The sequence below is a fragment of the Stegostoma tigrinum genome, unplaced genomic scaffold, assembly GCF_030684315.1.
Source record: "Stegostoma tigrinum isolate sSteTig4 unplaced genomic scaffold, sSteTig4.hap1 scaffold_57, whole genome shotgun sequence".
Classification (NCBI taxonomy): domain Eukaryota; kingdom Metazoa; phylum Chordata; class Chondrichthyes; order Orectolobiformes; family Stegostomatidae; genus Stegostoma; species Stegostoma tigrinum.
In genome coordinates, this window is record NW_026728505.1 from 2000109 (window position 1) to 2016726 (window position 16618).

The 16618-nt window shown below is 42.6% G+C and overlaps 1 long non-coding RNA gene across 4 annotated transcripts; it reads left to right on the forward strand.

The window, feature by feature from the left end:
- Window positions 1–4096: 4096 nt before the first annotated feature.
- Window positions 4097–16220, forward strand: LOC132208908 (uncharacterized). 4 transcript variants are annotated; one of them, XR_009445019.1, is made up of 3 exons: window positions 4097–4373; window positions 5263–5404; window positions 9244–16220. It is a non-coding gene; the product is annotated as an uncharacterized LOC132208908 (long non-coding RNA). The 4 variants fall into 4 exon arrangements; XR_009445017.1 differs by having other exon boundaries at window positions 4103–4495; XR_009445016.1 differs by having other exon boundaries at window positions 4106–4834.
- The last annotated feature ends 398 nt before the right edge of the window (window positions 16221–16618 follow it).

A 16618-nucleotide genomic window follows, 5' to 3' on the forward strand; every position in this document is an offset into this window, starting at 1 on the left:
ACATTCTAATGGCAATCGATGATAGCTTTCAATAATCTTCAAAGTCAATGTTGAAACTCATCTTGTTGCTGACTTCATAAAATTGCAGGATGAAACCAGAGCAAGAGTGACCTGGCCCTCCAGATCTGAGCATGGATCAGGGTTAGAAGTGGTTCCAAAAAGGCATTTCAGGTGACTATTCAAAAAGGAAACTGAAAATTTTGTCAAGTGTCCCAAACCCCCGGCCTGTCCAAATTTGTACAGATGCACACTTAATCAATTCCAGTTTGTATTCCACATGCTGCCTATTGCTTTGACCTGGTGCTCCTGTAAGTTTCAGCAAAGGTGCAGACAGTCTTCTCAAATCTTTGCTCTCACTGCTCAGATGCTTTTGATCTTCACTCAGAGTTTCACGTCACCACATGGTCCTGGAAAAGACTCCCACTTCTCCTTGTGCAGGGGCAGACACAGTTATTGTGGGGCAAAGTGTTGTGACGGGAGATAGAGGTGGTATGTTAGGTGCTCCCTTGGTTTTGCAGTGAAAATAGTGAGAAGAGGAGAGCGTTTTATGTGACATTCCTTGCTCCCTGTCTCCTCTTCTGTAGCAGCATCCCAACAATACCATGACTCTGAGGTAGAGGCGATTACTGACATTTTGCAAGCCCATCGATACAAATATTGATCAGCCTGATTAAGGCATCAGAAATCTTCTGTACCTTTGTGGTCATGACTTGTAATGGATTGAGTGCAGAGTAATGCCTTAAGCTCCATGCGACATCCGTACTCTCCAATGACAGTCTCTGAAACCTTTGCCATCATTAAGGCCATATGTGTTTTTTACACTCCTGCAATTCCCCTTTCCAGATATTTTTCTGACCCACCCCACTTACAACACTCCAGGGTTGGAGCTGCTGACAACCCAAACTACGGAATTTCCTCCCTAAACCTCTCTTATTCTTTATGATACATCGTAAAATTGATATCTTTAATCGATGTTTTGCTCATCTGTGAAGCACCTCGAACATAGAACGTAGAACAATGCAGCACAGAACAGACCTTTCGGCCCTCGATGTTGCGCCGACTTGTGAACTAATCTAAGCCCCTTGCCCTATACTACCCCATCATTATCCATATGCTTATCCAAGGACTGTTTAAATGTCCCTAATGTGGCTGAGTTAACTACACTGGCAGGCAGGGTGTTCCATGCCCTTACCACTCTCTGAGTAAAGAACCTGCCTCTGACATCTGTCTTAAATCTAACACCCCTCAATTTGTAGCTATGTCCCCTTGTACAAGCTGAAGTCATCATCCTCGGAAAAAGGCTCTCACTGTCCACCCTATTTAATCCTCCGAACATCTTGTATGTCTCTATTAAATCCCCTCTTAGCCTCCTTCTCTCCAATGAGAGAACAGACCCAAGTCCCTCAGCCTTTCTTCATAGGGCCTATGCTCCAGACCAGGCAACATCCTGGTAAATCTCCTCTGCACCTTTTCCAATGATTCCACATCCTTCCTGTAATGGGGCGACCAGAATTGCACGCAATATTCCAAACGAGGCCACACTAGCATTTTCTACAGTTGCAGCATGACATCATGGCTCCGGAACTCAGTCCCTCTACCAATAAAACCTAATACACCGTAAGCCTTCTTAACAGCACTATCAACCTGGGTGGCAACTTTCAGGGATCTTAGTACATGGGCACCAAGATCCCTCTGCACAGCCACACTACCAAGAATCTTTCCATTGACCCGGTATTCTGCCTTCCTATTATTCTTGCCAAAGTGAATCACCTCACATTTAATCCATATTAAACTCCATTTGCCACCTTCCAGCCCAATTCTGCAGTTTATCCAAGTCTCCCTGCAACCCGCAACATTCTTCCACACTGTCCACCACTCCACTGACTTTAGTGTCATCTGCAAATTTACTAACCCATCCACCTATGCCTGCGTCCAAGTCATTTATAAAAATGACAAACAGCAGTGGTCCGAAAACAAATCCTTGAGGCACACCACTAGTAACTGGACTCCAGGCTGAATATTTTCCATCAACCACCACTCATTGCCTTCTTACAGAACGCCAGTTTCTAATCCAAACTGCTAATTCTCCCTCAATCCCGTGTCTCTGTATTCTCTTCAATAGCCTACCATGTGGAACCTTATCAAAGGCTTTACTGAAGTCCATGTACACCACGTCAACTGCCCTTCCCTCATCCACATGCTTGGTCACCTTCTCAAAAAACTCAATGAGTTTTGGGAGTCACAACCTGCCCTTGACGAATCCATGCTGACTATCTCCAATCAAATTGTTGCTTGCTAGATGATAATAAATCCTATCTCTTATAATCCTTCCCAAAATGTTTCCTACAACAGATGTAAGGCTCACACGTCGATAATTACCTGGGTCAGCCCCACTGCCCTTCTTGAACAAGGGCACATTTGCAATTCTCCAGACCTCTGGTACTGAACCTGTAGATAATGAGGACTCAAAGATCAAGGCCAAAGACTCCGCCACCTCCTCTCTGGCTTCCCAGACAATCCTCAGAAAAATCCCATCTGGCCCAGGGGATTTATCTACTTCACACCTTCTAGAATTGATCACACCTCCTCCTTACTAACCTTAATCCTTTCAATTCTAGTAGCCCGTAACTCAGTCACCTCCTCTACAATATTCTCCTGTTTCTCAGTGAAAACAGATGAGAAATAATCATTTAGCACCTCTCCAATCTCCACAGGGTCCACACACAACTTCCCACTTCTGTCTTTGACTGGCCCTATTCCTCCCCGAGACATCGTCTTATTCCTCACATACCTATAGAACGCTTTAGGGTTCTCCTTTATTCTACCTGCCAATGTCTGCTCATGTCCCTTCCTTGCTCTTCTTAACTCTCTCTTTAAATCCTTACTAGCTAATCTGTAACTCTCCATCGCCTCATCTGAACCATCTTGTCTCATCGTCACATATGCCTCCCTCTTCTGCTTAACAAGAGATACAATTTCTTTCGTAAACCACAGTTCCCTTACCTTATCGCTTCCTCCCTGCCTGACAGGGACATACTTATTAAGGACAGCAATATCTGTTCCATAAACCAGCTCCACATTTCGATTGTCCCCATCCCTTGCATTTTGCTAACCCATTCTATGCCTCCTAAGTCTTGCCTAATCGCATTATAATTGCCCTTCCCCAATCTATAACTCTTGCCCTGTGGCATACTCCTAAACCTTTCCATTGCTACAGTAAACATAACCAAATTATGGTCACTCTGTCCAAAGTGCTCACCTACCACTAAATCAAACACCTGGCCTGGTTCATTACCAAGTACCAGATCCAGTGTGGCCTCCCCTCTTGTCGGCCCTTCGACATACCGAGTCAGGAAACCCTCCTGCACACATTGGACAAAAACTGATGCATTCAACATTCTAGAGTTATAGCATTTCCATTCAATGTCAGGGAAGTTAATATCTGCCATAATGACCACCCTGTTCTTTTCACTCCTGCCCAGAATCATTTTGCCAATCCACTCCTCCACATCCCTGGAACTTTGCGGGGGCCTATAAAAAACTCCCAGCAGTGTGACCTCTCCTCTCCTGTTTCTGATCTCAGCCCATACCACCTCATCAAAAGTTCTTTCAGCCACCGTTGTACTGTCCTTGGCTAACAAAGCCACACCTCCCCCTCTTTTACCATCTTCCCTGACCTCAATGAAAGATCTAAACCCTGGAACTTGCAACATCCATTCCTGACCCTGCTCTATCCAAGTCTCTGAAACAGCCAAAACATCGAGGAAAATGACAGAGTAAAAGTTTCCATAAAATACAAGCTGTTTTGCCGTACATTAGGAGAATCAGGAATGGCCCTTTTTTTACCCATCTCGGGATGAACCCTCACCATCACTCACAGAGCTAATGAACAGCAGGAAAAATCTTCACCACTGACTACCTGCACTCACCTATCACCTTCCCACCTACCTTCCCCAGCCCCCACTCTGTTTATGTCTCAGCTCCCATCCTCCCCCCCCCCCGCCGCCCCATTTCTGAAGAAGGGTCCTGAACCATTAACTTTCCTGCTCCTCTGATGGTGCCTGGCTCGCTGTGTCCCTCCAGCCTCACACTGTGTCATCCTTGACTCCAGCACCTGCAGCTATTGCTGTCTCCCTGTGAGCGATGTCAGCTTTGGTTCAATCGGAGCACGGCGCGGGGCTTGGAGGCCCCAATGGAAGCGGCCTATCCTCCAACCAATCAGAGCGAGTGAGATGTTTGTCTGTTTGAAAATCACGTGATCGTCTTTGTCCGGAGGCGCAATATCTCTGCGACTGAAGGTTAGCTGCTTGCCGAAAGTACAGTACACGGGACAAAAAGGAAAGCTGCAAAAAAACGGGAGGGAAATACTTTCGGTAATGACTGAGAGGCTTTAATAGCCGTTGATGCATGTCAGAAAACAAATTTTAACATGCCGGCCCCGTGTTTTGCAGCAAACGAAAAAACTGCTGCGGACCTGAGGCTGCGATAGGCAGAGGTAATTGCCACCATCTTTATTAGGGGCAATGATCTTCGGGACTCATGCGGGATCGCCATATTTATAGGTGGCAATCTGCAGTGGAACGCAAGCGCAGCCTTTCTTGTTTGGGAGAGGAGATTAAGACAAGAGAAATGTTTGTTTTTGTTTTTCTGGACTTCTTTCCCAGACTGTGAGACATGGCGTGTATTTCCTGGGAAGGACTTTTGACACTGGCGGAGTACTGGCTTCAGGCAGTATAAATTGCTGCAAGTTATACGTTAGATATTTAATGGAGGAGAAATGCCGAAAACGCGTTCAGAACTGCATGTTCAAAAACAAAGTTGCTGGAAAAGCTCAGTAGGTTTGGTAGCATCTGTGAAAGAAAAAAAAATAACGTTTCGGATCCGCTAACCCTTGCTTAGAACTTCATGTTACCTGTTGCACTCTCACTGTAGGAAGTCCTGCTTTAAATATTATGATCTATTAAAGCATATCCGTTTGCCCAGTATTCATATGATTGGGATCAAATCACTGAAAGTGCTCTGAGTCCCCTTGTGCTCCCTGGTCAAATTTATTAATGTCTGACTTCCTCAGTCTCTAATAATGGGTGTATTTTACCTCTGCATTTTTCTGTGTGGGGGAGCAGGGTGCTTTGAAGAGGAGGATTTATACATAACTAACAGAAACCAAGAGAAATGTTTGCCTTTTCCAGACAATCTTGTTGTGTTTTCTGGATTTCTGTCCAGGGCTGACCGTTATTTGTCTCTTGTGGATTTGCTTTACAGGATATTTATTGAGAATAATTTGCAGACCAGGATCACAAAGCATGTTCTCCATTAAGCGGAGTGATCAGGATCTGAGTATCATTGACACTTAACTGGGAAAGGGAAGAGGTTTAACCATTCTATGCGTGGGAGAATATTCCTGGTAAGTTTGTAACTTGAAAGCAGGATATTCAAATTTTTGGTTTGATCACCCCTGGGATAAGTGTTCAGTTCTATATCCTGCAGCTGAGAAAGGAGATATTGGCCTGAGAGGGGTAGATTTGTCCAAACAACACCTCGTCTCTTTTAAAGAACTGCCATATTTAGTCCCAATCGCCTACTTCATGATTTTAATCCATACATTTTTCATTCTTGAATACCTGCAAACTTCCTTTTAAAATTCCTTATGGGCACAAATTCCAGCACCCCTCCAGGTGGAATCTTCCATTTCCTGACAACTCCATTGATCCTGAAACTGAAGTCTGTGTTGATTCCTGAGGGTTATAAATTACTGCATTTAATGTGAAGATGCTGTTCCCTGAGCTTCCATTGAGCTGTGTTGAAACAGTATGGGAGGCTGAGATCAGAGTGGGTGTGAGCAGACAATGAAAATGAAAAGGCTGCGCTGTGAGTACTGCTTGGCTAAGTGAGAGTGCTTTGGAGTTGGGTGAAACAGAAAGTGAAACTGAAAGATTGAGTGTGATGCTCAGTCTCAGTTTGGGCAGTTCAGAAAGTCTCTCAAATTGATATTTGATACCGTAAAGAACTTTCTTACAGTTTTTAAAGTATGTATTAGCTTAAATAAAGTTAGGGGCTTTAGGTTTATAATAGTAATGTTTGAAATGAAGGAGGAGGACCTAGCTTAATTAAATTCTTTTTAAGGCAGAAACTGGTTTAATCTGGAGAGAAGTCATAACAGAAGACATCACATCTGTGGTGTGCTCCTCTTGCACAATAGAACATAGGCTCTTGATGTTGTGTCGACCTGTGAAACCACACTGAAGCCCATTTAACCTACACTATTCCATTATCATCCATATGTTTATCCAATGACCACTTAAATGCCCTTAAACTTGGCGAGTCTACTACTGTTGCAGGCAGGGCATTGCACGCCCTTATTACTCTGAGTAAAGAACCTATGTCTGACATCTGTACGATATCTATGACCCGTCAATCTAATGCTATACCCCTCGTGCTAGCCAGCTCCATCTGAGGAAAAAGGATCTCAGTGTCCACCCTATCTAATCCTCATATCATCTTGTATGTCTCTATTAGGTCACCTCTGAACCTTCTCTTTAACGAAAACAGCCTAAAGTCCCTCAACCTTTCCTCATAAGACCTTCCCTCGATACCAGGCAACATTCTGGTAAATCTCCTGTGCACCCTTTCCAATGCTTGCACATCCTTCCTGTGATGCGGTGACCAGAACTCCAAGTGCGGCCGCACCAGAGTTTCGTACGGCTGCAATATGACCTCATGGTTCTGAAACTCAATCCCTCGATCAGTAAAAACGAACACATTGTACACCTTCTTAACAACCCTATCAACTTGTGGAAACTTTCAGGGATCTATGTACATGGACACCGAGATCTCTTTGCTCATCCACACTACCAAGAATCTTACCATTAGCCCAGTACTCTGTATTCCTGTTACTCCTTCCAACGTGAATCACCTCACAGTTTTCCGCATTAAACTCCGGGACATTACCAGTGTCCCTATTGGCTATTTGTGCAGGAAGTGTGTCCATCTGCAGCTACTAGTTAACTGCTTTTCAGAGCTTGAGCTGTGGGTGCAGTCAGTATGGAGCATCCATGGTAACTGAGAACGTTGTGGTCGCATTCTCAACAGATTGGTCACGCAGCAGGTGAAGATTACACAGACAGCAAGGGAATGGGTGACCATCAGACACGTAAAAGGCTCAGAAAGGAAGTGCTAGAGTCATCCCCCTCAAATAGATATACTGTTTTGGGTACTGTTCGAGGGAGGTGGGGGATGTTGGGGTGGCCACTCGGGAAGCAGCATCAGTCGGGTTCATGGCACTCGGAGTGACTCCGCTGCATAGAAGGGGAGGGAAACGATAAATATGACTGTAGAGACAGGGGATTCGATAGTAAGGGATAGAGAGAGACATGAATCCAGGATGGTATGTTGCCTCCCTGGTGCCAGGATTAGCAATGACATGGAGCAGCTTCAGGACATTCTGGAGTGGGAGGGTGAACATCCGATTGTACCAGTGACATAGGAAAACCAAGGGAGGAGGACCTGAAAGCTGAAGATAGGAAGTTAAGAGATACACTAAAATACGAGATCTCAAATGTAGCATTGTCAAGCTTACACCCAGTGCCACATTGTTGTCGGGAGAAGTTTGTGTTGTGTTCAGTTGTACAAGTGACCTTTATTCAGAGCTCTGTTACCGCATGTGTGGGAGAGGCCAGAGTCCACTCCAAACCTGGCTTTCACATGAGGCCTAATTCCCCTCTTAAATACGCTCAGATTGGAAGAGTGGACAGTGACACTCAAACTTTCCCTGGCTGATTGTGATATTTTTATTCCATTCGCTAGGTGTTATTTACGTGCAATATTGTTGTCATTGTTAGCCACACACCCCAAATCAATATACCCAATCCAGTAAGCAAACCATTTTCCTAGGATGGTGACGGCGAGTACGAGGGGGCATAGCTTTAAATTGAGGGGTGAAAGATATAGGACAGATGCCAGAGGTAGTTTCTTTACTCAGAGAGTAGTAAGGGAATGGAACGCTTTGCCTGCAACGGTAGTAGATTCGCCAACTTTAGGTACATTTAGGGTGTCATTGGATAAGCATATGGACGTACATGGAATAGTGTAGGTTAGACGGGCTTGAGATCGGTATGACAGGTCGGCACAACATCAAGGGCCGAAGGGCCTGTACTGTGCTGTAATGTTCTATGTCCTATGTTCAAACAATCGTGGACAACACTATGTTCAGTCCTAAACCCTTCTATAATCTCCTGAGGTTAGCTCGAAAACTACTTCGTCTGTCTTTGGGACCTTACAATGCTTTTGACAGTTATATTCCTCCTCAGACATTTGCCAGCTGCACCACATTTTTTTGCCAAAAACCAAAATGGTATCTTATCACTAAGAACTTTTCCAAATTCTCTACTAACTGTAGTGTGGATTGTTAGGAATTGTGATTAAGTCTTTTAAACTCAACTCTGATATAAAGTGACTACAATTTTGTAATACAGTTGACAAATTGTGGAAAAATCCCTCTCTTACTTCAGCTTAAAAGATCAAACAGTGTTTCTGACTTGCTGCTGCAGTTTACAATCCCAACGATTTGCATTCTGTAAATGATTTTTAAACTGAAGTTTCATTTTCTACTCTAAGCGCTTTCCATTATTACTTTCTTGTTTTAATAAAAAGCATCTATTCCAGTTCCACTGAGTGTGAAATTCAGTCACTTTAGAGCTTTACCAAGCCATGAAACAAAATTTGTTCAGATTTCACAAATAACTAAGGCACGAACCATATCTTCATTTCGGATTTTGTAATCTATCTTTGTCACTCTTCCCTTGATCTTTGGATGTAAGAATTTATTCAAATTATCCGTATCTACATTTCAATTGTTTTATCTCTCTGCAGCCCTGACTTCTCTCTTTATAATCTTCCTTTGCCCCTTCCTATGTTGTTGGTCTTTTCGAGGTTGTGTTTACGCCATTTATTGCTTTTCCTTCCATAATGATACAGTGAGCTGCTTTTATTGCTGACAAACATTTGCTCAAGGAATTCAGCTAACCATTTCATGTTAATTGGTTGTTTGCATTTCTGGTTACAATTACCTAAACAGTTCAGAATGCTGTAGGATCAGACTTTTGCTTCTACTTTTTATTAAGTAACAAACTTGTGATTGTGGCTGAACCAGGCCTTTAAAAACTGCCTCTTGTTAAAATGCTTATGTGTTTTGAACTGTCTGTTTACAGAAACCCAAGTAAATTCCCTAATGTTCCTTCTCAACAGGACTCTTTTATACCCCCCACAGGACCTTTCGTGATCTAATCCCGTAACAGTGTGAGCTGCTACAATGCATGTGCTAGTAAAAGCATAAGAGGACAGATGAGATGAGTGCATGGCTGGAGCTATAACTTAAAAGGTTTGGATTCCTGAGGCATTGAGACTGTTTGTTTGTTTCTGGGGAAGGTGGGACATGCACAAGCTTGAACAATTGTCCTGGGCAGAGCTGGGACAGATATTCTTGTTGATGCTTTTGCTAGTTCCACTGGTGAGGATTTAAACTCGTATGACAGGGGAATGGGAACCAAAGTATAGCTTTAGCAGTAAAAGACTCAAATCAGCAAATGGGATTTGAAATTAGTTCATGATGTTGTCGGTGGCTGAAAGATTAAAAGAAAGAAGGATTAATCAAGATCAAATCTCTTTTCATACATCAGTCCTGTGATCCCAGGAATTGGTCTGGTGAACCTTCTTTACGATCATTCAGTAGCCAGGCCATCCTTCCTCTGGAAAGGAGAACAAAGGTGCACATGACTCCAGGTGTGGTCTCACCAAGGCCCTTATAGAAAGATATCCCTCTTCCTGTACTCGAATCCTCTCACAATGAAGGCCGAAATATCATTTGCATTCTTCACTACTTGCTGCTGCCTGTTTCCTAAAAGAGAATAGGAGAGAAACACGGAACTAAATGGGGTCAGACACTCGGGTAACATTGTGTTCAACAATGTCCCCATTGTATCGGTGCTGGCCATCAAGCACCTATTGAAGCTAGGCCCGTTTTCTGGCACTCGGTGTGTAACCTGTATTTTGGTGCAGTGGATGATCATCTCAACACTTCTTCAAGATTGCAATGGTTCCTGCATCTATCACCATTTCAGATGCTGCCAGATCTGCTGAGTATCTCTATCATTTTCTGTTTTTATTTCAGATTTCAGGTATTTTTCTGCATCTTAGTCCTTCAGAAGGATCAGAGGGTATGGAGAGAAAACAGGAATTGGATTCATTTTCAGATGAATAAAATGCCTGCCCTTCATGTCTGTCCAAACTCTATCTCTTTTTGTAGTTTTGGACAAACGCTGACTGTTTCCCTTCCCTGAAGGACATTTAATGAACCAGTTCAGTTTTACTGATAATCCAGCAGTGCCCCTCAGTGTTGCATCCACAATTGATCAGATTAATTTCTGAGTTTGACAATCTTTGTGTGTGTTCTTCTGGTTTCTCTCTCTCTCTCTACTTTTTTTTTCTTCAGTTTGAAATTGTGATTGCATTCAGAGAAATCAAACAAAACCACATCCAGATCTGACACTCAATCTGTTTGTCGTAACCTAATTATCTCAGGATTTTGAACATTAAAGGAAGAAGCACTGTTCACACCAGGGAGAAATGCGTATTGTCTGTGTGTCGAAGATTCTGTGAAGATTCATCTGAAATGCCCAAACACCAGCACGGTCACACTGGGGAGAGACTGTGGTAATGTGGGGATTGTGGGAAGGGATTTATTTACCCATCCCAGCTGGAAATGCACCAATGCAGTCACACTGGGGAGAAACTGTTCATTTGCTCTGATTGTGGGCTGGGATTCACTCAGTCAAGCAACCTGCTGAAACACCAACGAGTTCACAGTGGGGACAGACTGTTCACATGTTCCGAGTATGGGAAGGGATTTGCTCACTCAACCAACCTGCTGAGACACCAGCGAGTTCACTCTGGGGACAGACCATTCACTTGTTCTATGTGTGGAAAGGGATTCACTCAATCATCCCAACTGTTAACACACCAGCAAGTTCACCACAACCACATTTGAAGGATTTTGCCCTTAAATCAAGGAATGAACTTTGATCTTTGGGCTGTTTGTACTGGTGTCATTAGTCCCTGCTCAAAACTTGATCTTCTCTTGGGAAATAAGGTAGGGCAGGTGACTGAGGGGTCAGCAGGGGGGACAATATTTTGGGGCCTATGATTATATCTCTATTAGTTTTAAAATAATTATGGAAAAGGATAGACTTTGGTCGAAGAGTCAAAGTTTTAAATGAGGCCAATTTTGACACTACTATGCTTCTTAAAAGCACAGTAAGACCGCCTATGTGTGGGAATGCACGAGATGGGTGAGATACAAAAAAGTATTTTACATCAGTATTTACTGTGATAAAGGATACAAAAGCTAAAGAACTTAGAGAAATGAATGTGTATCTTGAAAAGTTCCATGTTGTAGAGGAGGTGGTGCTGGATGCCATACAGAGCATAAAGGTGGATAAATCCCCAGGACCTCTTCAGGTGTATTCTCGAACTTTGCGGGAAGCTAGGCTTGCGATTGGGCCCCTTGCTCAGATATTTGCACCATTGACAGTCATAGGTGAGCTGTTACACTGGAGGTTGGCTAATCTGGTGCCATTGTTTAAGAAAGGTGGTAACATAAAACCAGGGAACAATAAACTTTTAGTGAGCCTGATGTCAGTTGTGGGTAAGTTGTTGGAGGGAATTCTGAGGGATAGGATTTACATATATTTGGAAAGCGTGGACTGAATGGGGAATAGTTGACATGGCTTTGTCCATAGGAAATTATGCCTTACTAACTTGATTGAGTTTTTTTGAAGAAGTTAGAAACAAGATTGATGGCAGAGCGGTGGATGTTTTCGATATTCCTCATGGTCGACTGATTAACAAGGTTAGATCACATGGAATCCAGGGAGAGCTGGCCATTTGGAAAGGCCTTTGACCTGCAGTATGCTGCAAGGATTGGTACTTAGTAACTATAACTCCTACATTCACATCCAAATCATCTTTATAAATGACACACCACTGGTCACAGGCCTCCAGTCGACAAAGCAACCCTCCACCAGCACTCCGTCTTCTACCTTCAAGTCAGATCTGTTTCCAAATGACTGGTTCTCTCTGTATTCCATCTGATCTGACCTTGCTAATCAGTCTACTATGAGGAACCTTGTCAAACGCCTTAGTGACATCCATATAGAACACATCCACCTCTTTGCGCTACTCAATCCTCTTTGTTCCTCCATCAAAAAAAATCAAGTCAGTGAGACATGATTTCCCACACACACAGCCATGTTGATTATCCCTAATCAGTCCTTCCCTTTCCAAATATTTCAAGTACTATCCCTCAGGATTCCTAGAACGACTTTCCCACCACTAATATCAGGCTCACTGGCCTATAGTTCCCTGGATTTTACTTAGCACCTTTCTTAAATAGTGGCACCACATTAGCCAACTTCTGGTCCCTCACCTGTGACTATCGATGATACAAATATCTCAGCAAGGGGCCCAGCAATCACTTGCCTAGCTTCCCTCCGAGTTCTCGGATACACCTGATCAGGTCCCAGGAATTTATCCACTTTTATACGTTTTAAGCATCACTACCTCTGTAATATGGATAATTTTCAAGATGTTGCTATTTATTTCCCCACAGTCCATATCTTCCATATCCTTTTCTGTAGTAAATACTGATGCATAATACTTGTTTTATTATATTCCCCATTTCTTGCAATTCCACACATAGGAGGCATTGCTGCTTTTTAAGGGGCCCTATCTCTCCATCGTTATCCTTTTTGTTCTTAATCTATTTGTAGAATCCCACTGGATTTTCCTTAATACTATTTGCCTAAGTTACCTCATGTTCCCTTTTTGCCCTACTAATTTCCCTCTTAAGTATACTATTGTCATTATACTCTTGTAAGCATTCACTCGATCTCTGCTGTCTATACCTGACATGTCCTTCCTCGTTTTTCTTGACCAAAACCTTGATTTCTCTAGTCATCCAGAATTCCCTATACCTACCAGCATTGTCCTTCACCCGAACAGGAGTATACTGTCCCTGAACTCTCGTTATCTCTTTTTTTTGAAGGCTTCCCACTTTCTAACTTTCTGTTTTACCTGCGAACATCTGCCCCAATCAACTTTTGAAAGCTCTTGTGTAATACCATTAAAATTGGCCTTCCTCCAATATAGAGCTTTAACTTTCAGATCCGGTCTACTCTTTTCCATCACTATTTTAAAACTAATAGAATTATGGTCACTGGCCCCAAAGTCCTCCCCTGCTGATACCCTAGTCACCTGTCCTGCTTTATTTGCCAACAGCAGGTCAAGTTTTGCACCTTCTGTAGTCGGTACATCACATACTGAATCAAAACATTTTCCTCTACACTCTCAGCAAACTCCGCTCCATCCAAGCCTTTTAGACCATGGAATTCCCAGTCTGTTTGGAAAGTTAAAATCCCTTCCATCACCACCCTGTTATTCTTCCAGATAACTTCTTTCAAAATTATTTGTCAGATTCCTGCTGACTAATGGGGGTGGCTATAGTATAATCCCAATAAGGTGATCATCCCTTTCTTATTTCTCAGTTCCACCCAAATAACTTCTCTGGATGTATTCTCAGATATATCCTGCCTAAGTAACGCCGTAATGTTATCCTTGCTCAAAAATGCCACTTTTCCCTCCTCTCTTGCTTTGCTTCCCCCTCCCCCTTCGACTTTCTATCCTTTCTATAGGAACTATATCTTAGAACATTAAGCTGGCAGCCCTGTCCACCTCTGAGCCTTGCCTCTGTAATTGCAATGATAACCCAGTTTCATGTTTCCAATCTTGCCCTGAGTTCCTCTGCCTTAGCTGTTAGGCCTCTGGCATTGAAATAAATGGCGTTTAATTTATTAGTCCTTTCGCATTAATCTCAATAACAAATACGTAACTGTAGAGTAGGTTTTGAAAATGATAACGTTTTATTGCTGTAGATCAACACATTCACACTGGGTAAAGACAATCCACCCGCAGTGTGTGAAAAGGGATTCCCTAGTTCATTAGGACGGGTTTTCATAGAATTCGGAGTATTCCTACAGTATGGAAACAGGCCCTTCGGCCCAAGAATTCCACACAAAACCTCAGAGCATCCCACCCAGACACATCTCCCCGTAGCCCACCTAATGTACGCATCACTGAACACTCTGGGCAATTTAGCTTGGCGAATCCACTAACCAGCACGTGGGAGGAAACCAGAGCACCTAGAGGAAACCCACGCAGCCACAGGGAGAATATGCCAACAACCACACACTCGGTTGCCCAAGGGTGGAATCAAATCCAGGTCCCTGGCACTGTGAGGCAGCAGTGCTAACCGCTGAGCCACTGTGGTTAAACACCAATGAGTTCCCAAGAATCTGTAGGAATTTTTGTTGCTCGTATTATCTGTATTCAAGTCATGTTATCTGGGCTTGTTTCTCATGATGTTTGAAAACACCACATGTCTGGTTACCTTGTTGGGAGAAAAAATGATATAAATTTTATTAAAACTACTGTGCATTGGATCTTTATCTCAAAAGCAGACTAATTTATTTTGAAAGGGGAGATGGAGAGCCTATCTCCTCTATCCTCACCTCCAACAAGTGCGAGGAACCTGTGGTTTTTATTTTTCACTCAATGACAGTCAGTACATTTCATATGAGCAACTGGGAACCGAGTCATCCCAAAATGCTTGAAACTTAGTGTACTAATGGTACACTATTACAATAATAACCATTACAATTCTTTTCTGAACCTTTTGAAGTTTTACAACATCCGTCCTTCAGCAGGAAGAGTAGAATTACACACAGCGGTTACACCTAAACTGGAATGGGAACTGCATCCTTGTGGGAGCTGGGGATGGGTTTCCAGTACTGTTGGGGGTCATGTAAAAAGTTTAGCAGTGGGCTGAAATCCAGAGAATGTTCAAAAATAATAATGGCCAAAAAGAGAAGAAACAAGAGAGTCTGGAAGGCATTGTCATTGGGCAATTAAGATATAAGCGAGTTTGCCACGGGTGAATGGTATTTAATGCTTGGAGTCAGATGAATAAGGCAGATGATTTGAGGATACAAATTAGTGGGGTCATAAAGCCATTGCTGTCACTTGGACATGGTTAGCAGCTCAGTATTCCAGGATACAGGGCCTTCATGCAAGGCAGTGGAGGTGGTAAAGGAGGAGGAAATATTGTTATTTTGCTTCGGGAATCTATACAGCAATAAGGACAGGTGACATTTTTGAAAACCCCTTTAAATAAATAAGGAGACAGATTTTGAGAAAGTGTAGAAGTAGCAGGATTATGGTAGCAGAGACTTTCAACTTCCTCAACATTAATGGAGTCGTCATAATGTGAAGGATTTATCAGAATTTTTAAAATACATCCAGGAGAGCATTTTTTCAGCCACTAAGTAGAAGTCCCAACAAGGAAGGGGAAGGCCCTGGACTTGACTTTAGGTTACAAAGTTGAGCAAGTGGTTGAAGTTTCAGTGGGATAGCATTTTGCAGGTAGTTATTATAACTATTCGATTCAGGATTTGTATGGAAAAGGACAAGGATGGGTCTAAAGTCCTAAACTGATGCTGAAGTTATGAAGAAAGTAAATGGAATTTTGGCCTTAACTGCGAGGTGTTAGTGTTTTGAGGATCGGGACATCTTGTAACAACTGTATTGGATGTTGGTGAAGCCATATTGGTTTAGCTACTCGTATTTAAGAAAGGATATGCTGGCGTTGAATGCGGTGCAAAAGAGATTCGCTAAGCTGATTCATGGGATGTAAGGGTCATCAAGAATAGCTGGAGGAAGGGAATTTGCAAAGGGAAAATACTAAATAAACAGGTGGTGCCCAGTGTTGGGCTCATACTCACAACTCTGCACTTAAACAGCGTATGTTCCAACAACTGAGTTAACTTGGCCTTCCACAGTCAATGTTCAAATCCTGCTTTATAAGGTGACAAATGGGTTTTTCACTGACGCCGCTGCAGTCCAAGGAAGTAAAAGGTAACTGCTTTAGAAAATCCCAAGGTTCCAATGTATTCTTCTCATTCACATTGCAATCCATTTTCAGTACTTGCTCCAGGATTTAACATTCAAAATTAATTTCGTGATGTTGTTGCCCTCATCTTTAAGTGCCCTGTATAACTCCAGTCACTCGGTCGAATGGTGAAAAAGTCTGTTTCAATAAACCAATTTTTTTCAGCTACAGTCTAAGAAATGTTCCTTTATTTGCTGAATCTCACACAACATTTTCTTTCTTCTGTGTGTCAACAACTTTTGCCAATTCTCATGTTACGGACTACATTTTCAGAATCTTTTTAACCAGAGGTTTCTGGTGCAGTTGTAAGACTTCATATTAAATGGTACAAAAAACCAAACGGGCTTAAAAGATGAGAAAGGAAATACATTTTTGTATTTTTGCGTGAAGACGGTTCAGTTACTGTGTGCTTGTTTCATATAAAATGGATGATTGAAGTGTTCACAGTGCACTATTTAAATAGCAGATACGAAGACCTTGTGAGCAAGCATTTAAGACATTTGACACATTGAGGGAATTAATTTAGAAACCCAAAATGTCCAGAAAATGTGCTGGATAAATTCA